Raw genomic sequence first — 27,731 nt, forward strand, 5'->3', positions numbered from 1 at the left:
AAATTTTATTACTCTCCACATAAGCAAAATTCTTCTCATTCGGGATAGTGGGAGTATCATAAGAGACTTGGATACTATAAATTGTTTCCATATTAAAAGAGTAATGTTCAGAAAAGGGGTAACCATAATCATGACAAGTTTTATAAATATAATCCTCACTATTTTTTATAGCATATGTATCATCACAATAATTATCATAAGTAGGAGGCATGTTATTATCATTATAAATTTGCATATCAAAACTTGGGATACTAAAAGTATCATCTTCATTAAGCGTAGCATCCCCAAGCTTGGGACAAACATTAATTGCAGCAAATATATTCTCAAAAACATCATCTTCATCAAACATAGCATCCCCAAGCTTGGGCCTTTTCATATTATAAGCATAATCACTCTCATCATTAATAGTATGGCAATTATCATATTCTTCCAAGCAAGTGCCAAAAAGATTTTCAAGATCATAAGAAGTATCATTATCTTCCACAATTATATTTTCATGAGGCACAATAGTAATATGAGTAGCATTATTTGGGGAGATATCTTTTTACCTCTCTTTCTTTTTCTTTTCTTCTTCTTCACCACATCATGTGTGGGTTCAATCCTCTTTTTGGAGCTCCTTATTAATGAGATTGGTTAAATAGGAGGCTCCTCCTCGTTACCTGATTCATCATAAGAAGTAAAAGGAGGGTATTGGGAAGTCTCTTCCCTTTCATTAATATTCTCTTCATCTTCTATTTGTTTTCTTTTCTTTATGTAGTTGGCAATATAAGGATTTTCAATGCAATTCACCGCACAATACATATAAATTTCCTCTAGATCAAAATGAAGAACTCTATCAAGGGCAAATTTTGGAATATCCTTAGTTATAAGTTTCATTTCTTCGTAGCCCATAAGCAAACTAAGTTCATTATAATGTGCAAGGGAAATCAAGTCATCACAATTTTTGGGCACGATTAGATCATGAAACAATTTGCATCGGATAGTTAAATGACCACGTTCACTACAAAGCTCACAAGTATGGCCAAGAAAATTTAAATTTTCAGCACATTCATCTAGCTCTTCTTGCAACAATTTAGTTTCTAAGTACTTATGCTTCTTGCAATATCTATCTTCTCTATTTGGTGTGTACTTACAGACCCAATGCACTCCACAAAAATTGACATGTTTATAGGAGACATTTTCATCATAACTAGTGCAATCATCATTAGTATCATGGATATTCAAAGAATTCGTACTAACAACATTGCAATCATGCTCATCATTCAAATATTTAGTGCCAAACATTCTAATGCATTCTTCCTCTAGCACTTGAGCACAATTTTCCTTTTCATCATACTCACGAAAGATATTAAAAAGGTGAAGCGTATGAGACAAAATCAATTCCATTTTTTTGTAATTTCCTTTTATAGGCTAAACTAGTGATAAAACAAGAAACTAAAAGACTCGATTGCAAGATCTAAAGATATACCTTCAAGCACTCACCTCCCCGGCAATGGCGCCGGAAAAGAGATTGATGTCTACTACACAACCTTCTTCTTGTAGACGTTGTTGGGCCTCCAAGTGCAGAGGTTTGTAGGACAGTAGCAAATTTCCCTCAAGTGGGTGACCTAAAGTTTATCAATCCGTAGGAGGCATAGGATGAAGATGGTCTCTCTCAAGCAACCCTGCCACCAAATAACAAAGAGTCTCTTGTGTCCCCAACACACCCAATACAATGGTAAATTGTATAGGTGCACTAGTTCGGCGAAGAGATGGTGATACAAGTGGTATATGGATGGTAGATAAAGGTATTTGTAATCTGAAATTATAAAAACAGCAAGGTAACTAATGATAAAAGTGAGCGTAAACGGTATTGCAATGCATTGAAACAAGGCCTAGGGTTCATACTTTCACTAGTGCAAGTCCTCTCAACAATACTAACATAATTGGATCACATAACTATCCCTCAACATGCAACAAAGAGTCACTCCAAAGTCACTAATAGCAGAGAACGAACGAAGAGATTATGGTAGGGTACGAAACCACCTCAAAGTTATTCTTTCCAATCAATCCGTTGGGCTATTCCTATAAGTGTCACAAACAGCCCTAGAGTTCGTACTAGAATAACACCTTAAGACACAAATCAATCAAAACCCTAATGTCACCTAGATACTCCAATGTCACCTCAAGTATCCGTGGGCATGATTATACGATATGTGTCACACAATCTCAGATTCATCTATTCAACCAACACAAAGGACCTCAAAGAGTGCCGCAAAGTTCCTACCGGAGAATCACGACGAAAACGTGTGCCAACCCCTATGCATAGGTTCATGGGCGGAACCCGCAAGTTGATCACCAAAACATACATTAAGTGAATCACGTGATATCCCATTGTCACCACAGATACGCACGACAAGACATACATCAAGTGTTCTCAAATCTATAAAGACTCAATCCGATAAGATAACTTCAAAGGGGAAACTCAATTCATTACAAGAGAGAAGGGGGGAGGAGAAACATAAGATTCAACTATAATAGCAAAGCTCGCGATACATCAAGATCATATCGTCTCAAGAACACGAGAGAGAGAGAGAGAGATCAAACACATAACTACTGGTACATACCCTCAGCCCTGAGGGAGAACTACTCCCTCCTCGTCATGGAGAGCACCGGGATGATGAAGATGGCCACCGGAGAAGGATTCCCCCCTCTGGCAGGGTGCCGGAACGGGTCTAGATTGATTTTCGGTGGCTACGGAGGCTTCTGGTGGCGGAACTCCCAATCTATCGTGCTCCCAGATGTTTTTAGGGTATATGGAGATATATAGGCAGAAGAAGTACGTCAGGGGGGCCACGAGGGGCTCACGAGGGTGGAGGGCGCGCCTAGGGGGGTGGGTGCGCCCCCCTACCTCGTGACCTCCTCGCAGATCCCCCAACGTGCACTCCAAGTCTTCTGGGCTTCTTTCCTTCCAAAAATGAGTTCCGTGAAGTTTCAGGTCAATTGGACTCCGTTTGATTTTCCTTTTCTTCGAAACCCTAAATAGGGTAAAAATAGAAACTGGCACTGGGCTCTGGGTTAAAAGGTTAGTGCCAAAAATGATATAAAAGTGTGTAATAAAGCCCATAAACATTCAAAACAATAGATAATATAGCATGGAGCAATCAAAAATTATAGATACGTTGAGACGTATCGCACCACCAAGTCCTTGCTTCTGGTCATATGATTAGTAGCTCCACTATCGAGCAACCATGATCCCCCACCGGAAGCAAACACCTACAAAGATCAATGCTTGGTTTTAGGTACCCATTTTGTAATGGGTCCTTTGATGTTAGTAACAAGGGTCTTAGGAACCCAAATAGACCATTCAATGTACTCATAAGGAGAACCAGCAAATTTGGCGTAAACATGCCCATCTCTAGCATGACACGATACATAAGAAGGGTTAAAGTCGCCGGCTTTGTTGGGAATGGAAGCATTACCCTTCTTGGCATCACTACCCCTCACGGAGTTCTTCTCCTTCTCCTTAGTAGCACCCTCTCCCTCCTTCACAAAGGTTTGCTTGAGAGGAGGAGGTCGTTTGGCCTTGTCATTCTTCTTCTTGTTCTTGGACTTGGGCACGTACCCAATCCCTTCCTTGGCCACAACTCCCTTTTGGTTGGTCAAAAGGTCGTTGAGGTTCTTCTCGCCTTGTATGCAAGACACAAGACCTTTCTCAAGTTGCACCTTTAGCTTAGCATTCTCCTCAACAAGATGCACATGCTCACAACATGGGTTAGTAGCATCTGCATTATCAATTAACATCATACGAGGAAAAGTGGCTTTCTCCTTGGTTAGCTTTACTTGAAGTTGATCATGAGACTCTTTGAGGCTAGCATGAGCACCCTTCAAGACCTTGTGAGCCTTGTCAAGTATATCACACTCCTCTTTGAGTCTAGCAAGATCAACCCCAAGCTTGGCCTTCTCGGAGTTTAGCACACGAGAGACAACAAGAGCATGATAAAAATCTTTCTTTAACTTAGCGTGATCAACGTTGTGTGACTCCTCAAGAGCCAAACGAAGATCACGCTCTTCCTCAAGAGCATTGGAAAGATCTGAAATCTCATCGTCATAGTCACAACTATGCCCCTCCATCTTGGAGATAGTATCTTCGTGAGCCTCGATCATGTCATTGGCTTCACCAAGTTGTTCCAAGAGAGCAACAAAATGCTTCTTGGATTTACCCTTGAGTTTACCCATAAAGGACTCAAACTCATTTTCCTCCACATTAGAACCCTCACATTCATCAATGCAATCCGTCAAGGAAGGATTATTAATGATGGTAGTTTTAATGTTGGGGGTTACCTTGTTGGTGGCTTTAGCCATAAGGCACTTGGCGATGATGTTCTTATTGGGTGAGTCGAAGAGAGACACTCCTGGAGTTTTTGCAATGGCAACGGAGGCCATGGCAACCGAATCATCATCATCATCATCATCATCATCATCATGGTACTCTTCTTGAACCACCAACGCCTTGTGAGGGGTATTCTTGGTGAAGCTGCTCTTGTTGGGGAAAGACTTGGCTTTGTCCTTTTGGATGAGCTCGCCACCATTGTCTTCCCTCTTCTCATACGGACACTCCGCAACAAAATGGCTCACATTGCCACAATTATAGCAAGTCCTCACACGTTGCTTGCTCTTCGTGCCACTTGAGTTGTTCTTGTTAAAGTTTGGCCTTGAGTTCTTCTTGCTCCAAAATTGCCTTGAATCAAGTGCCATGTGTTCATGATAGGCATACTTTGTATCTTCGGGGTTGCTTTCCTTTTCTTCCTCTTCTTCTTCTTCTTCAACACAAACCTTGGCCTTCAATGCAAGGTTGGGCTTCTTTGCCCTTTGAGAGCGAAGCACCGCATTGTCGGTGGTCTTGTCCAAGATGTTCATAGCCACAAACTCATCCAACACTTCACTTGAGGTCAAAGTGTGGAAATCCGGCCTTTGACGAATGACGGAGGACATGGCCTTGTGGTAAGGCATCATTGCCTTGAGGAATTTGCGCTTGATCCAATTGTCATCCATGTCCTTGCTCCCATGATCTCGGAGTGAGACCGCGAGTTTGTTTACTCTCCGATAAAGCTCATGAGGTTCTTCATCTTCTTTCATAGCAAACTCATCGGCTTCATCTTACACTACTTCATAGTTGGAGCGTTGAATGCTTGCGCTTCCCCGTAGAGAGAGACAACACAAAGCCATGCATATTTGGCCAAGGAGAAGGGCCAAAGATGAGGTAGATCTTCGGGTGGAATTGCATCTTGGATGATGAAGAGAGCATTCTCATTGAATTGATTATCCGCGGCTTCTCGAGGAGTGAAGTTGCTTGGGTCATGCGGATAGAAACCTTCTTCAATGATTCTCCAAAGATTAGTATTCACATGATTTAAATGACGCTTAAAGCGATAAACCCAAGAATCAAAGTCCTCATTTTTCACAACCCTAGGGGGAGGACCGGCATGATTCAAATACGTGGAAGGAATCGGTCCACCATAAACAAGTGGTGGTTCCACATGGGCAAAAATGTCGGTGCCATTTTACCACTAGAAGAAGGAGCCTTTTCACTACTAGCTTCCCCCTTGTCGGAGTTAACAACCGTCACCTTGTTAGTGGGATCACCCACTTTCAACGGTGCAGTGGATAGTTTAAGCCCTTCAATGAATTTAGTAAACATGCTTTCAACCTCAGTCGTCATGGCGGTTTTCAATGTCTTCAAGGCTACATTGAATTCCTCACGAGAGACCGAGGTTCCCCCATCGCCCGTAGACGAGATCGGATTCACACCGGAGTGCTCCTCCACACCGTCTACGGTGTCAACCATACTCTTCGGACGGTAAAGTCCTTACTAAAGAGACGAGGCTCTGATACCAATTGAAAGGGTCAATATGGTTGACTAGAGGGGTGGGGTGAATAGGCAACTCACAATTTTTAGCTTTTCTTTACCAAATTAAAGTTTGCATCAAAGTAGGTTGTCTAGATGTGCAACTAGGTGAGCAACCTATATGATGCAACAACAAGCACACAAACAAGCACGGGAAGTAACACTAATAAGCTTGCACAAGTAAAGGTGTGAGATAACCAAGAGTGAAGCAGGTGAAGACGAGGATGTGTTACCGAAGTTCCTTCCTTTTGAGGGGAAGTACGTCTCCATTGGAGCGGTGTGGAGGCACAATGCTCCCCAAGAAGCCACTAGGGCCACCGTATTCTCCTCACACCCTCACACAATGCGAGATGCCGTGATTCCACTATTGGTGCCCTTGGAGGCGGTGACCGGACCTTTACAAACAAGGTTGGGGCAATTTGCACAACTTAATCGGAGGCTCCCAACAACACCATGAAGCTTCACCACGATGGACTATGGCTCCGTGGTGACATCAACCGTCTAGGGTGCTCAAATACCCAAGAGTAACAAGATCCGCTAGGGATTGGTGGGGGAATCAAATTTCTCTTGGTGGAAGTGTAGATCGGGGCCTTCTCAACTAATCCCGAGCAAATCAACAAGTTTGATTGGCTAGGGAGAGAGATTGGGCGAAAATGGAGCTTGGAGCATTAATTGAGCTTTTGGGGGAAGAGGTAGGTCAACGAAGAAGAAGAGGACCCCCTTTTATAGAAGGGGTTCCCATCCAACCGTTACCCCCAAAATAGCCTTGCAGAGGGCGGTACTACCGCAGGGGGCAGCGGTACTACCGCTGGTCCCAGCGGTACTACTGCTCCACCATGCGGTACAGGAGCAGAGCCCAGTGCAGTACTGCCATGGTGGTAGGGCGGTACTACCGCTTCTACTACCGCTGCAAGTACTTCACAACCCGACACGAGAGGCGACCCCCTCGAGTCGACGCGGAAGGAGCCCGGTACCGCAGCGGTACTGCGGCTGAGACCCACAAGCGGTACTACAACTGGGTACTGCCGTACTACCGCTTGGACCCAAAACCGCACACTGAGAAGGGAAGGAGCACTCCATTGAAGCGGAACGGCTCAGAGGGTGAGGAAAGGATGTGTACGTGTTGATTCCACCCAAGCCTTACCAAAGAGGACCCCCTCTTGATAGTACGGTGACTCCTACGAAACTAATCCACGAAACAAGAAACGAAAGAGCTACACCGTCTTGAATAACACTCCGAGGGGAAAGAAATCGTCTCGTGCCAAAGGATGAATCTCTTGTTGGGGAACGTTGCAGAAAACAAAAATTTTCCTACTCGTTTCACCAAGATCATCTAGGAGTTCATCTAGCAACGAGTGATCAGATGCATCTACATACCTTTGTAGATCGCGAGCGGAAGCGTTCAAAAGAACGGTGATGATGTAGTCGTACTCGACGTGATCCAAATCACCGATGACCAGCGCCGAACGGACGGCACCTCCGCGTTCAACACACGTACGGAACAGCCACGTCTCCTCCTTCTTGATCCAGCAAGGGAGGGAGGAGAGGTTGAGGGAGATGGCACCAGCAGCAGCACGCCGGCGTGGTGCTGATGGAGCTGCAGTACTCCGGCAGAGCTTCGCTAAGCACTATGGAGGTGGAGGAGGTGTTGAGGAGGGAGAAGGAGGCAACCAAAGGCCAGGGCGTTCAGGTATGAAGTCCCTCCTCTCCCCCCACTATATATAGGGGTGCCAAGGGGGGTGGCCGGCCCTAGGAGATTCAATCTCCTAGGGGGTGCGGCGGCCAAGGGGGGGTTTCCCTCCCCCCCAAGGCACCTAGGAGGTGCCTTACCCTCCTAGGACTCTTGCCCCCTTGAACCCTAGGCGCATGGGCCTATGTGGGGCTGGTGCCCTTGGCCCATTAGGCCAAGGCGCACCCCCTTACAGCCCATGTGGCCCCCCGGGGCAGGTGGACCCACCCGGTGGACCCCCGGGACCCTTCCGGTGGTCCCGGTACAATACCGATAACCCCGAAACTTGTCCCGATGTCCGAAACAGGACTTCCCATATATAAATCTTTACCTCCGGACCATTCCGGAACTCCTCGTGACGTCCGGGATCTCATCCGGGACTCCGAACAACATTCGGGTTACTGCATATACATATCCCTACAACCGTAGCGTAACCGAACCTTAAGTGTGTAGACCCTACGGGTTCGGGAGACAAGCAGACATGACCGAGACGACTCTTCGGTCAATAACCAACAGCGGGATCTGGATACCCATGTTGGCTCCCACATGCTCCACGATGATCTCATCGGATGAACCACGATGTCGAGGATTCAATCAACCCCGTACGCTATTCCCTTTGTCTATCGATATGTTACTTGCCCGAGATTCGATCGTCGGTATCCCAATACCTCGTTCAATCTCGTTACCGGCAAGTCACTTTACTCGTACCGTAATGCATGATCCCGTGACCAGACACTTGATCACTCTGAGCTCATTATGATGATGCATTACCGAGTGGGCCCAGTGATACCTCTCCGTCATACGGAGTGACAAATCCCAGTCTTGATCCATGTCACCCAACAGACACTTTCGGAGATACCCGTAGTCTACCTTTATAGTCACCCAGTTACGTTGTGACGTTTGGCATACCCAAAGCACTCCTACAGTATCCGGGAGTTACACGATCTCATGGTCTAAGGAAAAGATACTTGACATTAGAAAACTCTAGCAAACGAACTATACGATCTTGTGCTATGTTTAGGATTGGGTCTTGTCCATCACATCATTCTCCTAATGATGTGATCCCTTTATCAATGACATCCAGTGTCCATAGTCAGGAAACCATGACTATCTGTTGATCAACGAGCTAGTCAACTAGAGGCTCACTAGGGACACGTTGGTGTCTGTTATTCACACATGTATTACGATTTCCGGATAACACAATTATAGCATGAATAAAGACAATTATCATGAACAAGGAAATATAATAATAATGCTTTTATTATTGCCTCTAGGGCATATTTCCAACAGTCTCCCACTTGCACTAGAGTCAATAATCTAGTTACATTGTGATGAATCGAACACCCATGGAATTCTGGTGTTGATCATGTTTTGCTCTAGGGAGAGGTTTAGTCAACGGATCTGCTACATTCTGGTCCGTATGTACTTTACAAATCTCTATGTCTCCATCTTGAACATTTTCACGAATGGAGTTGAAGCGACGCTTGATGTGCCTTGTCTTCTTGTGAAACCTGGGCTCCTTGGCAAGTGCAATAGCTCCAGTGTTGTCACAGAAGAGCTTGATCGGCCCCGACGCATTGGGTATGACTCCTAGGTCGGTGATGAACTCCTTCACCCATATTGCTTCATGTGCTGCCTCCGAGGCTGCCATGTACTCCGCTTCACATGTAGATCCCGCCACGACGCTTTGCTTGCAACTGCACCAGCTTACTGCCCCACCATTCAAAATATACACGTATCCGGTTTGTGACTTAGAGTCATCCAGATCTGTGTCGAAGCTAGCGTCGACGTAACCCTTTATGATGAGCTCTTCGTCACCTCCATAAACGAGAAACATTTCCTTAGTCCTTTTCAGGTACTTCAGGATATTCTTGACCGCTGTCCAGTGTTCCTTGCCGGGATTACTTTGGTTCCTTCCTACCAAACTGACGGCAAGGTTAACATCAGGTCTGGTACACAGCATGGCATACATAATAGAACCTATGGCTGAGGCATAGGGGATGACGCTCATCTCTTCTATATCTTCTGCCGTGGTCGGACATTGAGCTGAGCTCAATTTCATACCTTGTAACACAGGCAAGAACCCCTTCTTGGATTGATCCATATTGAACTTCTTCAATATCTTATCAAGGTATGTGCTTTGTGAAAGACCTATGAGGCGTCTCGATCTATCTCTATAGATTTTGATGCCTAATATATAAGCAGCTTCTCCAAGGTCCTTCATTGAAAAACTTTTATTCAAGTAGGCCTTGATGCTGTCCAAGAGTTCTATATCATTTCCCATCAAAAGTATGTCATCTACATATAATATGAGAAATGCTACAGAGCTCCCACTCACTTTCTTGTAAACGCAGGCTTCTCCATAAGTCTGTGTAAACCAAAACGCTTTGATCATCTCATCAAAGCGAATGTTCCAACTCCGAGATGCTTGCACCAGCCCATAAATCGAGCGTTGGAGCTTGCACACTTTGTCAGCATTCTCAGGATCGACAAAACCTTCCGGCTGCATCATATACAATTCTTCCTTAAGGAAACCATTAAGGAATGCCGTTTTGACGTCCATTTGCCATATTTCGTAATCATAGAATGCGGCAATTGCTAACATGATTCGGACGGACTTCAGCTTCGCGACCGGTGAGAAAGTCTCATCGTAGTCAACCCCTTGAACTTGTCGATAACCCTTAGCGACAAGCCGAGCTTTATAGATGGTCACATTACCATCCGCGTCTGTCTTCCTCTTAAAGATCCATTTATTTTCTATGGCTCGCCGCTCAACGGGCAAGTCAGTCAAAGTCCATACTTTGTTTTCATACATGGATCCTATCTCGGATTTCATGGCTTCTAGCCATTTGTCGGAATCCGGGCCCGCCATCGCTTCTTCATAGTTCGAAGGTTCATCGTTGTCTAACAGCATGATTTCCAAGACAGGGTTGCCGTACCACTCTGGTGCGGAACGTGTCCTTGTGGACCTTCGAATTTCAGTAGGGGCTTGATCAGAAGTATCTTGATCATTGTCATTAACTTCCTCTCTAGTCGGTGCAGGCACCTCAGGAACATTTTCTTGAGTTGCGCCATTTTCCGGTTCAAGAGGTAATACTTCATCAAGCTCTACTTTCCTCCCACTTACTTCTTTCGAGAGAAACTCTTTCTCCAGAAAGGACCCATTCTTGGCAACAAAGATCTTGCCTTCGGATCTGAGGTAGAAGGTGTACCCAATAGTTTCTTTTGGGTATCCTATGAAGACGCATTTTTCCGACTTGGGTTCGAGCTTTTCAGGTTGAAGTTTCTTGACATAAGCATCGCATCCCCAAACTTTTAGAAACGACAGCTTAGGTTTCTTTCCAAACCATAATTCATACGGTGTCGTCTTAACGGATTTCGACGGAGCCCTATTTAAAGTGAATGCGGCAGTCTCTAAAGCATAGCCCCAAAAGGAAAGCGGTAAATCGGTAAGAGACATCATAGATCGCACCATATCTAATAGAGTGCGATTACGACGTTCGGACACACCATTACGCTGAGGTGTTCCAGGCGGCGTGAGTTGTGAAACTATTCCACATTTTCTTAAGTGTGTGCCAAACTCATGACTCAAGTATTCTCCTCCACGATCTGATCGCAGAAACTTGATTTTCCTGTCACGTTGATTTTCAACCTCACTCTGAAATTCCTTGAACTTTTCAAAGGTTTCAGACTTGTGTTTCATTAAGTAGATATACCCATACCTACTTAAATCATCAGTGAGGGTGAGAACATAACGATAGCCACCGCGAGCCTCAACACTCATTGGACCGCACACATCGGTATGTATGATTTCCAATAAGTCGGTTGCTCGCTCCATTGTTCCTGAGAACGGAGTCTTGGTCATTTTACCCATAAGGCATGGTTCGCACGTGTCAAATGATTCATAATCAAGAGACTCTAAAAGTCCATCAGCATGGAGCTTCTTCATGCGTTTGACACCTATGTGACCAAGGCGGCAGTGCCACAAGTATGTGGGACTATCATTATCAACCTTACTTCTTTTGGTACTCACATTATGAACATGTGTAGCATCATGTTCGAGATTCATAAAGAATAAACCATTCACCATAGGAGCATGACCATAAAACATATCTCTCATATAAATAGAACAACCATTATTCTCGGATTTAAATGAGTAGCCATCTCGAATTAAACGAGATCCCGATACAATGTTCATGCTCAAAGCTGGCACTAAATAACAATTATTAAGGTTTAAAACTAATCCCGAAGGGAGATGCAGAGGCAGCGTGCCGACGGCGATCACATTGACCTTGGAACCATTCCCGACGCGCATCGTCACCTCGTCCTTTGCCAGTTTCCGTTTATTCCGTAGCCCCTGCTTTGAGTTACAAATGTGAGCAACTGCACCGGTATCAAATACCCAGGAGCCACTGCGGGCACTAGTAAGGTACACATCAATTACATGTATATCACATATACCTTTTGTTTTGCCGGCCTTCTTATCCGCTAAGTACTTAGGGCAGTTCCGCTTCCAGTGACCGCTTCCCTTGCAATAAAAGCACTCAGTCTCGGGCTTGGGTCCATTCTTTGGCTTCTTCCCGGCAGCTTGCTTGCCGGGCACCGCAACCTCCTTGCCGTCCTTCTTGAAGTTCTTTTTACCCTTGCCTTTCTTGAACTTAGTGGTTTTATTGACCATCAACACTTGATGTTCCTTCCTGACTTCTACCTCTGCTGATTTCAGCATAGCAAATACTTCAGGAATGGTCTTTTCCATCCCCTGCATATTGAAGTTCATCACAAAGCTCTTGTAGCTTGGTGGAAGCGACTGGAGGATTCTGTCAATGACCGCATCATCCGGGAGATTAACTCCCAGCTGAGTCAAGCGGTTATGCAACCCAGACATAGTGAGTATGTGCTCACTGACAGAACTGTTTTCCTCCATCTTACAGCTGAAGAATTTGTCGGAGACTTCATATCTCTCGACCCGGGCATGAGCTTGGAAAACCATTTTCAGCTCTTCGAACATCTCATATGCTCCATGTCTCTCAAAACGCTTTTGGAGCCCCGGCTCTAGGCTGTAAAGCATGCCGCACTGAACGAGGGAGTAGTCATCGAAACGTGCCTGCCAAGTGTTCATAACGTCTTGTTCCGCAGGGAGAACGGGTGCGTCACCAAGCGGTGCTTGTAGGACATAATCTTTCTTGGCAGCTATGAGGATGATCCTCAGGTTCCGGACCCAGTCCGTATAGTTGCTGCCATCGTCTTTCAGCTTAGTTTTCTCTAGGAACGCGTTGAAGTTGAGGACTACGTTGGCCATTTGATCTACAAGACATATTGCAAAGATTTTAGACTAACTTCATGATAATTAAGTTCAACTAATCAAATTATTAGTGAACTCCCACTTAGATTAGACATCCCTCTAGTCATCTAAGTATTACATGATCCGAGTTAAACTAGACCGTGTCCGATCATCACGTGAGACGGACTAGTCAACATCGGTGAACATCTTCATGTTGATCGTATCTTCTATACGACTCATGCTCGACCTTTCGGTCTTGTGTGTTCCGAGGCCATGTCTGTACATGCTAGGCTCGTCAAGTCAACCTAAGTGTTTGCATGTGTAAATCTGTCTTACACCCGTTGTATGTGAACGTCTGAATAAAAACACCTGATCATCACGTGGTGTTTTGAAACAGCGAACTGTCGCAACGGTGCACAGTTAGGGGGAACACTTCTTGAATTTTATTGTGAGGGATCATCTTATTTACTACCGTCGTTCTAAGTAAACAAGATGCAAAACATGATAAACATCACATGCAATCAAATAATAAACGTGACATGGTATGGCCATTTTCACATAGCTCCTTTGATCTCCATCTTGGGGCTCCGTGATCATCTTGTCACCGGCTTGACACCATGATCTCCATCATCATGATCTCCATCATCGTGTCTCCATGAAGTTGCTCGCCAACTATTACTTCTACTACTATGGCTAACGCGTTTAGCAATAAAGTAAAGTAATTTACATGGCGTTTCTCGATGACACGCAGGTCATTAAAAGAATAAAGACAACTCCTATGGCTCCTGCCGGTTGTCATACTCATCGACATGCAAGTCGTGAATCCTATTACAATAGCATGAACATCTCATACATCACATATAGATCATTCATCATTCATCACAACTTTGGCCATATCATATCACAAACCACTTGCTGCAAAAACAAGTTAGACGTCCTCTAATTGTTGTTGCAAGTTTTACGTGGCTGAATTAGGGTTCTAGCAAGAACGTTTTCTTACCTACGTTAAAGCCACAACGTGATTTGTCAACTTCTATTTACCCTTCATAAGGACCTTGTTCATCGATTCCGCTCCAACTAAAGTGGGAGAGACAGACACCCGCCAGCCACCTTATGCAACTAGTGCATGTTAGTCGGTGGAACCGGTCTCACGTAAGCGTACGTGTAAGGTTGGTCCGGGCCGCTTCATCCCACAATACCGCTGAAGCAAGAAAGGACTAGTAACGGCAAGAAAGTTGACAAATCTACGCCCACAACAAATTGTGTTCTACTCGCGCAAGAAGAACTACGCATAGACCTAGCTCATGATGCCACTGTTGGGGAACGTTGCAGAAAACAAAAATTTTCCTACTCGTTTCACCAAGATCATCTAGGAGTTCATCTAGCAACGAGTGATCAGATGCATCTACATACCTTTGTAGATCGCGAGCGGAAGCGTTCAAAAGAACGGTGATGATGTAGTCGTACTCGACGTGATCCAAATCACCGATGACCAGCGCCGAACGGACGGCACCTCCGCGTTCAACACACGTACGGAACAGCCACGTCTCCTCCTTCTTGATCCAGCAAGGGAGGGAGGAGAGGTTGAGGGAGATGGCACCAGCAGCAGCACGCCGGCGTGGTGCTGATGGAGCTGCAGTACTCCGGCAGAGCTTCGCTAAGCACTATGGAGGTGGAGGAGGTGTTGAGGAGGGAGAAGGAGGCAACCAAAGGCCAGGGCGTTCAGGTATGAAGTCCCTCCTCTCCCCCCACTATATATAGGGGTGCCAAGGGGGGTGGCCGGCCCTAGGAGATTCAATCTCCTAGGGGGTGCGGCGGCCAAGGGGGGGTTTCCCTCCCCCCCAAGGCACCTAGGAGGTGCCTTACCCTCCTAGGACTCTTGCCCCCTTGAACCCTAGGCGCATGGGCCTATGTGGGGCTGGTGCCCTTGGCCCATTAGGCCAAGGCGCACCCCCTTACAGCCCATGTGGCCCCCCGGGGCAGGTGGACCCACCCGGTGGACCCCCGGGACCCTTCCGGTGGTCCTGGTACAATACCGATAACCCCGAAACTTGTCCCGATGTCCGAAACAGGACTTCCCATATATAAATCTTTACCTCCGGACCATTCCGGAACTCCTCGTGACGTCCGGGATCTCATCCGGGACTCCGAACAACATTTGGGTTACTGCATATACATATCCCTACAACCGTAGCGTAACCGAACCTTAAGTGTGTAGACCCTACGGGTTCGGGAGACAAGCAGACATGACCGAGACGACTCTTCGGTCAATAACCAACAGCGGGATCTGGATACCCATGTTGGCTCCCACATGCTCCACGATGATCTCATCGGATGAACCACGATGTCGAGGATTCAATCAACCCCGTACGCTATTCCCTTTGTCTATCGATATGTTACTTGCCCGAGATTCGATCGTCGGTATCCCAATACCTCGTTCAATCTCGTTACCGGCAAGTCACTTTACTCGTACCGTAATGCATGATCCCGTGACCAGACACTTGATCACTCTGAGCTCATTATGATGATGCATTACCGAGTGGGCCCAGTGATACCTCTCCGTCATACGGAGTGACAAATCCCAGTCTTGATCCATGTCACCCAACAGACACTTTCGGAGATACCCGTAGTCTACCTTTATAGTCACCCAGTTACGTTGTGACGTTTGGCATACCCAAAGCACTCCTACAGTATCCGGGAGTTACACGATCTCATGGTCTAAGGAAAAGATACTTGACATTAGAAAACTCTAGCAAACGAACTATACGATCTTGTGCTATGTTTAGGATTGGGTCTTGTCCATCACATCATTCTCCTAATGATGTGATCTCGTTATCAATGACATCCAGTGTCCATAGTCAGGAAACCATGACTATCTGTTGATCAACGAGCTAGTCAACTAGAGGCTCACTAGGGACACGTTGGTGTCTGTTATTCACACATGTATTACGATTTCCGGATAACACAATTATAGCATGAATAAAGACAATTATCATGAACAAGGAAATATAATAATAATGCTTTTATTATTGCCTCTAGGGCATATTTCCAACATCTCTTAAATGCTCAAAGCACACGATTAGTCTGCAAACATGTTGTCATCAATCACCAAAACTATATCAAGAGAGATATGCCTTAACAAGGTGTGCTTACATATGCATGCTCCATGGGACAGTCACTAGAACCTGGTGAACCGGATTCTTCGGTACATCCGCGGCTCTATGGATCTTGGTCTCACTTTGACGGCATCATCCTCCACCAACATGGTCGCCTACTCTGATGCGGATTGGGCCGGTTGTCCGGACAATCGACGCTCTACCTCCGGCTATTGTGTGTACCTTGGGCTGTTGCTCATCTCCTGGTTGTCTAAACGACAAACCTACGGTCTTTAACACTGAGGCAGAGTACAGGGCGGTGGCCAACACCGTTGCCAAGTGCTCCTGGCTACAGGAACTACTTCAGGAGTTGCATCATGAGATGTGTCATGCCATACTCATGTACCGTGACAACGTCTCCGCTATCTACCTCTCCGCCAACCCCGTTCATCATCGCCGCACGAAGCACATCGAGCTCGACATACACTTCGTGCGTCAGCAGGTGGCTCTCGGGCGCATTCGCGTCCAGCATGTTCCCGCCGCGCAACAGTTTGTGAATGTTATGACCAATGGGTTACCGACGTCTACCTTCGAGGAGTTTTGGTCCAGTCTACGCGTCACCGGTGACGTATTTAATCCGGGGGAGGGGGGAGGGGTGTTGAGCATGATCATTGTCGCATATACATTAGGCAGTTAGGATTGTGTTTTATTGTTTCCTAGTCTAGACATATCTCTCGATCCTTTCCTTGTATAGTGGATACGGTTGAGTTATTCCTGTCTATGAACTCTTTATATGCTACGCCATACGATCAATGCAAATATAGTCAAACCACGGGTTAGAAATGCCCTTATACTAACTAAACACGTCCAATTCTTAAAAAAACTAAACGCGTCAAATCTTTTGATTTTGTTTAAAGATGATATCGTAGTCTAGAAGATTAGTAGAAGGCTGAATCGAACACCTTGCAGGGCGCAAGGAACCACAGCAAGCAAACGAATACGGTCAATTAGAGCATCTCCAGCCGTTCGGCCCCCCAGGACGCGTAAAAAGCGCCCCCTGGGGGCGAGCCGGCGATGCAATCGGCATCGGGGGCAGTTTCGCGCCCAGTCGTCGCCCCAAGACGCCGAAATTGGCCCACTTTTCAGCCCCATTTCGGCGAGTAAAGGGCCCATATGGGCGACAATAGGCCCATATTCGGCGTGGTTCGCCGTTGTTCGGCGTTCAATTATGCACATAAATTTTTTTATCACATATTTCATCACAAAAATATCAAATACTTCAACAAAATAGTACAACAACAAATAGTTCAATACAAATTATATAGTTCAACAAATAAAAACTCATATTTCATCACACGTCGCGCCGGGCGTCGCCCTTCAGCCTCCATAGATGCTCTATCAGATCTTGCTGCAGTTGATGATGCACCTGTGGGTCTCGGATCTCCTGACGCATATTGAGATAGGCAATCCAGGTTGTCGGTAGCTGGTGATCAACTTCGGCTAGAGGACCCTGCCTGTAGTATGGTTCAGTGTCAAACACTGGGTCTTTTTGCTCGCTCTCGATGATCATGTTGTGCAAGATGACACATCAAGTCATAATCTCCCACATTTGATCTTTCGGGCAGGTCTGAGCGGGGTACCGGACAACAGAAAATCGAGATTGGAGCACACCAAATGCCCGCTCGACATCCTTCCTGCAAGCCTCCTGAACCTTCACAAACCAGGCGTTCTTGCCTCCTGGCACAGGGTTTGAGATCATCTTCACAAATGTCGACCATCTCGGATAGATGCCATCAACTAGATAGTACCCCTTGTTGTAGTGCCGCCCATTGATCTCGAAGTTTAGCGGAGGAGAATGACCTTCAACAAGCTTGGCAAAGATAGGAGAGCACTGCAGCACGTTGATGTCATTGTGAGTTCCTGGCATACCAAAGAAGGAGTGCCAAATCAGGGGTCCTGTGTGGCCACCGCCTCAAGCACCACACTGCAACCGCCTTTGGCGCCTTTGTACATCCCCTGCCAAGCAAATGGGCAATTCTTCCATTTCCAATGCATGCAGTCGATGCTTCCAAGCATCCCAGGAAATCCCCTTGCTGCATTCTGTGCTAGGATCCGAGCAGTGTCTTCCGCATTGGGTGTTCTCAAGTACTGTGGTCCAAACACTGCCACCACTGCCCGATAGAACTTGTAGAAACACTCTATGCTGGTGGACTCGGCCATGCGCCCATAGTCGTCGAGTGAATCACTGGGAGCTCCGTATGCAAGCATCATCATCGCTATCGTGCACTTCTGGATGGAGGTGAATCCAAGAGTGTCGGTGCAATCCATCTTGCACTTGAAGTAGTTGTCGAACTTCCGGATGGAATTCACAATCCTGAGGAAGAGCTTTCGACTCATCCGATAACGGCGCCGAAATGTTTTCTCGCCGTGAAGTGGAGCATCGGTGAAGTAGTCGGAGTAGAGCATGCAGTAGCCTTCGAGACGATGTCGGTCCTTTGCTTTCACCCGCCCAGGCGCCGAGCCACCTCGCCGCGGCTTTTCATTGCTCGCCAGCAGCTGGGCGAGGGCGGCGAGCACCATGAGATGCTCTTCTTCCTGGACGTCGGCCTCGGCTTCCTCCTCCAGCAGCGCAGCGAGTGCTTCCTCGTCATCCGAGTCCATCGCCGAAGCAGGCAAAATGCCGAACACCTTGCGCTCGGTGGGCGTGTACTCGCCGCTAAACCGCGCCTCCGCGGCCGGAAACGGCCAGCTGCTGTTGGAGGGGCTGCCGCGGTGAAGCGCTACTATTTTTCCGGTGGGGAATGGCTATCTAGCGGTGTAGGGTGGCCGAGGGCGCGGGGGGGTGGGAGGCGAGTCGGGAAAGAAAACCTTGACTTTTTCCCTGACGGTGTGGGCCAGCCACGCTTTTCCCTTGCGCCGGAGCCTCCAACTGCTCCCCAGTGCGCCGGGTTCGGCCTGTGACCGCCGGGCGGAAAAAAGGGTCGAACCGGCGATTTTCGGCATTCTGGGGACGCGGCTGGGCCGTTTTTTCGGCGCCGGCGCCGAAAAAATGACCTGGGAAGGCCTGTTGGAGGCGCGGCTGAAGATGTTCTTAGATACACCTAGAGAGATTTTCGGCACACACGTTCTTCTATCCAGAAGGAAAATAAGGGAGGAGCGTGCGAGGATCTGGGCAACAAATATGAAAAGAAACGGCACGCACGTGGCTTAGTCCCAGCATATAATCAGCAGTCAAACGGAGACAAGCTAGCTTTTCGATGAGTACTTTTCTATGCCAACTTCTTAAATGAGTTTTGGACTCGGAGCGGTTGTTGAAATTTGATGGCCGCTGCAGCCCAGCGGTACCCCGTGTATACCGGGAACAGTGCGTGATGACACGCCCGTTCGAAATCAATGCGCGTTGCTGTACAGCACTCCACCGGAACAGAACAGGACCGGGCACGAACTGACCGGACAATCGAGACATGGCGCGGTACATTGAAGCGTTCAAGCGACCGCTGCCGTTAGGTGGTACAAGTAGTACGAGCCGGACGACTCTGCATGCACGATATTTGGACGATGGCTTTCTTGAACAGTGCAGATTTGTTAAACTAAACTATCCAACGAATGTTGTTGCCATCGTCCACAAATCGTGCACAAAGGTATCGTCTGTGTAGCACTGCTCGAGCCGGAAACGAGCCACGGTCCATTGAGCTCGGGCCTACCCGGCTAGCCAGGCACGTTCCTTGCACGACTGCGTGGAGTATCCAGGCAAGATTAAGAATTATCTACTCGTAGCATGCACTGTGTTAGTCAAAAGGGAGCAAGGAGATGGAGATGCAGCACGTTTGGCCTAGAAGAGAAAGAAGGAATGATTCCCGCGTGGGTTAGCCGATTCCAGGGAGATCCTATCCGGGAAACGAGTAGAAAAATAGCGGACGCGCGCGCACCCGAGAAAGGGAAAAAGGCATCTGCGCGTCTGCGCGCCGCGGACGCAACCCCGGCGGAAGCACCGCGACGGCGGCCCCGTCCTGCCCATTCGGACGGCGCGGCGTGGCCGAACCGACGCCCGGTGCGCGCGAGGGCACGGCTCCGGGCCGGCGGGTCGCTTTTGCGGCTCTTGCGCCCGAGCCGCGCGGCCCACCGCAGGGGCGACACGGCGCACGTACGTACGTGTTGGGGCCACGCGGGTTGTTGGTAGTACTTGGTAGTCCGCGTGGGGTTTTGTCAGCCAGTGTGACGGATGGACGGAGCCGTTTGTCCGTGACATTTTCCTTGGGGGTTAAAGTTGGAAGGGATCGACACTAGGACCGATACTATTGAGACGGGTGAGTCCCCGCGTGTTTGGACTTACAGACCGGCCGCTGACCTCACTGGGGTTGTCAGCTATAAGAGCCAAATGGAGAGTGTACACAAATATTGCTACGTGTTCATTTATTCTTTGGTACATCGTTGAATTGACGGGGAACACACGCACACCATCATACTCGCTTCGTTTTTATTTACTCAGCGTATTAGCTTTGGTTAAAGTCAAGCTTTATAAACTTTGATAAAGTTTATAAACAAAAATATTAACATGTACAAAAACAAATCCATACCATTAGATTCATTATTGAACGTACTTTCGCATCTTATAGATTTGTTATCGTAAATATTTATATTCTTTTCTATAAACTTGGTCAGACTTTACGAAGTTTAATTTCAGTCAACTATAATATGCAGAATAAATAAAAACGAAGAGAATACAAAGGATGGTCCAATTCTACGTAGTACACACAAAATGGTGGAGGTGACAAATGGAGCGTGCGAGCTAGCATATAACCGCTATGTTCAAGATACAAGGGCTACTTTGGTTTGCTGCAATTTTGTAGATTTTACAGGGTAGGAGTTCTATAGAATATATATTTTTGGAGCCATTTGATTTATAGCGTTAGAATCATATTCCTGTATAGGATATCAAATCAATCTTTTGCATTTCAAAGGGAAAAAAGCATCAACCTTTGTCATTTTCAATTACATTATTGTGAGCATTCGGAACCCGTTCCTACGCGGTCATGAAATTGACCGGCTTTGGACCCTCGGTCACAGCAATGAACTCCGTGTCCCACTTAACTTACTTTTGGTACTTTTGAATATTGTGCCATTTCATAGCTTCACGAGTGAATCTTACTACGGATTCGTAAAGTTGATCATTACTTTTCAAATTCTTATTTCATGTGTCCGCCATAGCGCTTATCTATCTTCTGGTCTAATTAATCTTTGAAACATAATCGGACATATTACAAGGCGAAAAAACAATGATTTCATTAATTCCGGATTGACCACTATCTCTCTCTCCCTCTTTCCTTTCACTTTCCTCACATAAAGAAAGCATGATTTACCCAAGCCAACCCCAGAGAAAAAATTGTTATCCTACAAACCAAATGACGCCTCTTTCCTATAAGATTTGAAATACATTTCATCTCGGTTCATATGGCTTTTCTATTCCTAACTATCATATGAACCAAGTGAGGCCTAAGAATATCTACAGCGGGCACCCCAAACGCATGTCAACCGCCCGGACAGGCTGACCGGTCACAAAAAATCGATCCACCTAGACACCTCAAACGCATCTAAAATGCTCGGGCTGTCCTGCGCCCCTCATATCGAGCCTAAATCAAGGGCGGCACGGGCATGTCCGGACGCGTTCGCCCGACAGGCCTAGCCCACCATCTACCCCACAGTTGTCCCACAAAATGCTCAATCCGGCTTCCAGCTCCGAACCCTAGCTCACTCTGCTCGCCTCTCTCGCTCCGTCCTGCACTCTCCCCTCCAGCGTTCCGATCCAATCCGGCGCAATGTCGGGCTCCGTCAGTCACTTCGGCTCCGACGTTGACTCCAACGAGGAGCTGGCCCTCCGCATCGCCTTCGAGCAGTCCAAGGTGGAGACCGGGGGCAGCTCCGGATCTGCAGCGTCACCGCACCCTCTCGGCCCGCACTCAGCTCCGGCAGGACAACACAGTCCGCACCACCCCCGCGCCGTCCCCTTCCCGCGCCGACCGCTCCTCCACGCGGGCAACGCTGGGTGCTAGTGCCCATGCCACCGGCCTGCAAGCGCACTCCGGAATCGGAGGCGGGCGGCACCCTCCGCGAGAGGCAGTGGGCAAGGGAGAGGGAGGCGACGGAGTGGTCCGTGCACCGTCACCGCGGGATGCCGGCGAAGCCCGACGAGGACGAGCGGCTCCTCGCATGGGTCTACCGCCGGTCGCTCACGACAGCGGGGACGGATGCTCACCGCCTCCGGCGGAAGAATGCCAAAGCGCTCCGGCTAGCCATAGAGCAGTCAGAGCGGGAGGCGAAGGAGGGAGTGGCAGAGGCGGCTCGTCTTGCCAAGCTGAATGTGCAGCAGGACAAGGCCGTCACTGGATGAAGGGGCTGATCGTCCTGTCCTCCTTTGACTCCGACGACAGCGACAACGACAACTCCACCTCCTCAGACGACGACCAAGACCTTCCACCAGCCGCGGACGCCTACAACTGCGCGAATGACCAGAAGGGCAAAGGCCCGACGCAGAAGTGGTGATCCCGCTCCTCCTCTTATGTTTATATCGTTTTTAGTTATTGATGTTTAAGAACTTGTGTGGTGACGAACTCGATGATATTTTGGATGATGTCAAGCTTGTTTAATGCCCGTTTGCAGTCGATTTTCTTGTCCGTTTGCAGCTAATTTTGTTGCTCGTTGTTTGATGACGTAGCTCACGTTGCATGTATAGTAGGGTGCCAAATATAAGATACGCTAATGTGGAGAATGAAATATGAGGCATGCCTAGTAAGTGCCCGCGTACACGCTCGGCGTTTGAGGGGCCAAATTAGCCCATCGCAGCTAGGCAGAAACGGGGTGACGCCCAGCGGCCGCCACCATGCACGCTCAGAACTGGTACTGAGATTTATGTGTCTGGAGAAAAACTAAAACTCGAATCCCTTATATAAACATCATAATAATAGTAAATAATATAATTATGCAAACAATGTTACTCCCATATTTATGTCGGTCGTAGACATAACATAGTTGATTTTTACCAGTCGCTCATACTAAGTTTCAACATTGAAACTTGACATTACTTTTTAAAAAATCATCAAAATATATTTAAAATAGATCTTATTTAAAAACGCTCGCCACGAGAAACACAAATATGAAAACACAACTTAATTTAAAAATATTTAAAAGGTATAAAACTTTGAAAATTGAAATTCAAAATAAAAAGCGGGCACCGGGGACATGAGTGCCCTGCTTGCGTGCCACAAATCCTCTCCCACTTCTTCCACAACATTTGTCACAGATACAATATGTGTTTTCATTGGAGCAGCAATATTACTTCGGAAGAAAATGTCAATAACTTGTTGGGAAACGTAGCATGCAATTTCAAAAAAAATCCTACGCTCATGCAAGATCTATCTAGGAGATGCATAGCAAAGAGAGGGGAAGAGTGTGTCCACGTACCCTCGTAGACCGAAAGCGGAAGCGTTTGACAACGCGGTTGATGTAGTCAAACTTTTTCTCGTTCCGACCGATCAAACACCGAACGTACGGCACCTCCAAGTTCTGCACACGTTCAACTCGATGAGGTCCCTCAAACTCTTGATCCAGCAAAGTATCAATGGAGTGTTCCGTCAGCACGACGGCGTGATGACGGTGACGATGAAGTGATCCGCGTAGGGCTTCGCCTAAGCACTACGTGAATATGACCGGAGACGTAAACTATGGAGGGGGGTGCTGCACACGGCTAACAATGTTTGTTTTGTGTTCTAGGTGCCCCCTCCCCACATATATATAGGTGGGAGAGGGAGGGAGACAGCCATGGGGCGCCCCAAGTAGGAGGAATCCTACTTGGGGGCCTTGTCCAATTCGTCCCCCCTTACCATCTTTTCCGAAGAGGGAAGGAAAGGGGAGAGATGAGGGAAGGAAGGGGGAGGCCGAATTGCCTTTTCTTCCTTCTCTCTTCCCCTTTCCCTTCTCCTTCCTATTCGGCCAGCAAGTGAGGTGCAGCAGCCCATGCTGGCTGTTGTGTTTCCCCTCTTGGCCCAGTAGGCCCATATAGTTTGTCGGGGGTAGCCCGAAACCCCTTCCGGTGACCCGATACGTATCCGGTATCCTCGGAACACTTCTGGTGTCCAAATACTACCGTTCTATATATGAATCTTTACCTCTCAACCATTTCGAGACTCCTCGTCATGTCCGTGATATCATCCAGGACTCCGAACAACATTCGGTTACCAAATCACATAACTCATATAATACAAAATCGTCATCGAACGTTAAGCGTGCGGACCCTACGGGTTCGAGAACTATGTAGACATGACCGAGACACCTCTTCAATCAATAACCAACAGTGGAACCTGGATGATCATATTGGTTCCCACATATTCTACAAAGACCTTTACCGGGTCGTACCGTAATGACAACATACGTTATTCCCTTTGTCAACGGTATGTTACTTGCCCGAGATTCGATCGTCGGTATCTTCATACCTACTTCAATCTCGTTACCGGCAAGTCTCTTTACTCGTTCCATAATGCATCATCTCGTAACTAACTCATTAGTCACATTGCTTGCAAGGCTTATTATGTTGTGCATTACCGAGAGGTCCCAGAGATACCTCTACGATACTTGGGGTGACAAATCCTAATCTCGATCTATGCCAACCCAACAAACACCTTCGAAGATGTTGGGGAACGTAGTAATTTCAAAAAATTCCTATGCACATGCAAGATCATGGTGATGCATAGCAACGAGAGGGGAGAGTTTCGTCCACGTATCCTCGTAGACCATAAGCGGAAGCGTTATGGGAACACGGTTGATGTAGTCGTACATCTTCACGATCCGGCCGATCCAAGTACCGAACATACGGAACCTTCGAGTTCAGCACAAGTTCAGCTCGGTGACGTCCCACAAACTCCGATCCAGAAGAGTTTCGAGGGAGAGTTTCGTCAGCATGACGACGTGTTGACGGTGATGATGATGGTACCGACGCAGGGCTTCGCCTAAGCACCGCTACGATATGACCGAGGTGGATTATGGTGGAGGGGGGCACCGCACACGGCTAAAAGATCAACTGATCAACTTGTGTGTCTTAGGGTGCCCCCTGCCCCAGTATATAAAGGAGCAAGGGGGAGGCCGGCCGGCCGTAGCAAGGCACGCCAGGAGGAGTCCTACTCCCACCGGGAGTAGGATTCCCCCCTTTCGTAGTTGGACTAGGAGAGAAGGAAGGGGGAGAGAGGGACGAAGGAAAGGGGGCACCGCCCCCCTTCTAGTCCAATACGGACCAGAGGGAGACGGGGCGCGCGGCCTGCCCTGGTCTCCTCTCTCTCTCCGCTATGGCCCAATAAGGCCCATACATTTACCGGGGGATTCCGGTAACCTCCCGGTACTCCGATAAAATCCTGATTTCACCCGGAACTATTCCGATGTCCAAATATAGGCTTCCAATATATCGATCTTTATGTCTCGACCATTTCGAGACTCCTCGTCATGTCTGTGATCATATTCGAGACTCCGAACTACCTCATGTACATCAAAACACATAAACTCATATTACCGATCGTCACTAAACTTTAAGTGCGCGGACCCTACGGGTTCGAGAACTATGTAGACATGACCGAGACTCGTCTCCGATCAATAACCAATAGCGGAACCTGGATGCTCATATTGGTTCCTACACATTCTACGAAGATCTTTATCGGTCAAACCACATAACAACAAATGTTGTTCCCTTTGTCATCGGTATGTTACTTGCCCGAGATTCGATTGTCGGTATCCTTATACCTAGTTCAATCTCGTTACCAGCAAGTCTCTTTACTCGTTCCGTAATGCATCATCCCGCAACTAACTCATTAGTCACAATGCTTGCGATGCTTATAGTGATGTGCATTACCGATAGGGCCCAAAGATACCTCTCCGACAATCGGAGTGACAAATCCTAATCTCGATCTATGACAACTCAACAAGTACCATCGGAGACACCTATAGAGCACCTTTATAATCACCCAGTTACGTTGTGACGTTTGGTAGCACACAAAGTGTTCCTCTGGTACTCGGGAGTTGCATAATCTCATAGTCATAGGAACATGTATAAGTCATGAATAAAGCAATAGCATAAAACTAAACGATCACCGTGCTAAGCTAAAGGATGGGTCAAGTCAATCAACTCATTCTCTAATGATGTGATCCTGTTAATCAAATGACAACTCATGTATATGGTTAGGAAACATAACCATCATTGATTCAACAAGCTAGTCAAGTAGAGGAAAAGTAGTGACACTCTGTTTGTCTATGTATTCACACATGTACTAAGTTTCCGGTTAATACAATTCTAGCATGAATAATAAACATCTATCATGATATAAGGAAATATAAATAACAACTTCATTATTGCCTCTAGGGCATATTTCCTTCAGTGTCCCACTTGCACTAGAGTCAATAAACTAGATTACACAGTAATGATTCTAACACCCATGGAGTCTTGGTGTTGATCATGTTTTGCTCGTAAGAGAGGCTTAATCAACGGGTCTGTAACATTCAGATCCGTATGTATCTTACAAATCTCTATGTCTCCCTCCTTGGCTTGATCCCGGATGGAATTGAAGCGTCTCTTGATGTGTTTGGTTCTTTTGTGAAATTTGGATTCCTTTGCCAAGGCAATTGCACCAGTATTGTCGCAAAAGATTTTCATTGGACCCGATGCACTAGGTATGACACCTAGATCGGATATGAACTCCTTCATCCAGACTCCTTCATTTGCTGCTTCCGAAGCAGCTATGTACTCTACTTCACACGTAGATCCTGCCACGACGCTTTGCTTAGAACTGCACCAACTGATAGCTCCATCGTTCAATAAAAACACGTATTCGGTTTGTGACTTAGAGTCATCCGGATCAGTGTCAAAGCTTGCATTGACGTAACCATTTACGACAAGCTCTTTGTCACCTCCATAAACGAGAAACATATCCTTAGTCCTTTTCAGGTATTTCAGGATGTTCTTGACCGCTGTCCAGTGATCCACTCCTGGATTACTTTGGCACCTCTCTGCTAAACTAATAGCAAGGCACACATCAGGTCTGGTACACAGCATTGCATACATGATAGAGCCTATGGCTGAAGCATAGGGAACATCTTTCATTTTCTCTATATCTTCTGCACTGGTCGGGCATTGAGTCTGACTCAACTTCACACCTTGTAACACAGGCAAGAACCCTTTCTTTGCTTGATCCATTTTGTACTTCTTCAAAACTTTATCAAGGTATATGCTTTGTGAAAGTCCAATCAAGCGTCTTGATCTATCTCTATAGATCTTGATGCCCAATATATAAGCAGCTTCACCGAGGTCTTTCATTGGAAAACTCTTATTCAAGTATCCTCTTATGCTATCCAGAAATTCTATATCATTTCCAATCAACAATATGTCATCCACATATAATATTAGAAATGCTACAGAGCTCCCACTCACTTTCTTGTAAATACAGGCTTCTCCAAAAGTCTGTATAAAACCATATGCTTTGATCACACTATAAAAATGTTTATTCCAACTCCGAGATTCTTGCACCAGTCCATAGATGGATTGCTGGAGTTTGCACACTTTGTTAGCACCCTTTGGATCGATAAAACCTCTAGGTTGCATCATATACAACTCTTCTTCCAGAAATCCATTCAGGAATGCAATCTTTACATCCATTTGCCAAATTTCACAATCATAAAATGCGTCAATTGCTAACATGATTTGGACGG

Source organism: Triticum dicoccoides, chromosome 1A (genome assembly GCF_002162155.2).
Source record: "Triticum dicoccoides isolate Atlit2015 ecotype Zavitan chromosome 1A, WEW_v2.0, whole genome shotgun sequence".
Classification (NCBI taxonomy): Eukaryota; Viridiplantae; Streptophyta; class Magnoliopsida; order Poales; family Poaceae; genus Triticum; species Triticum dicoccoides.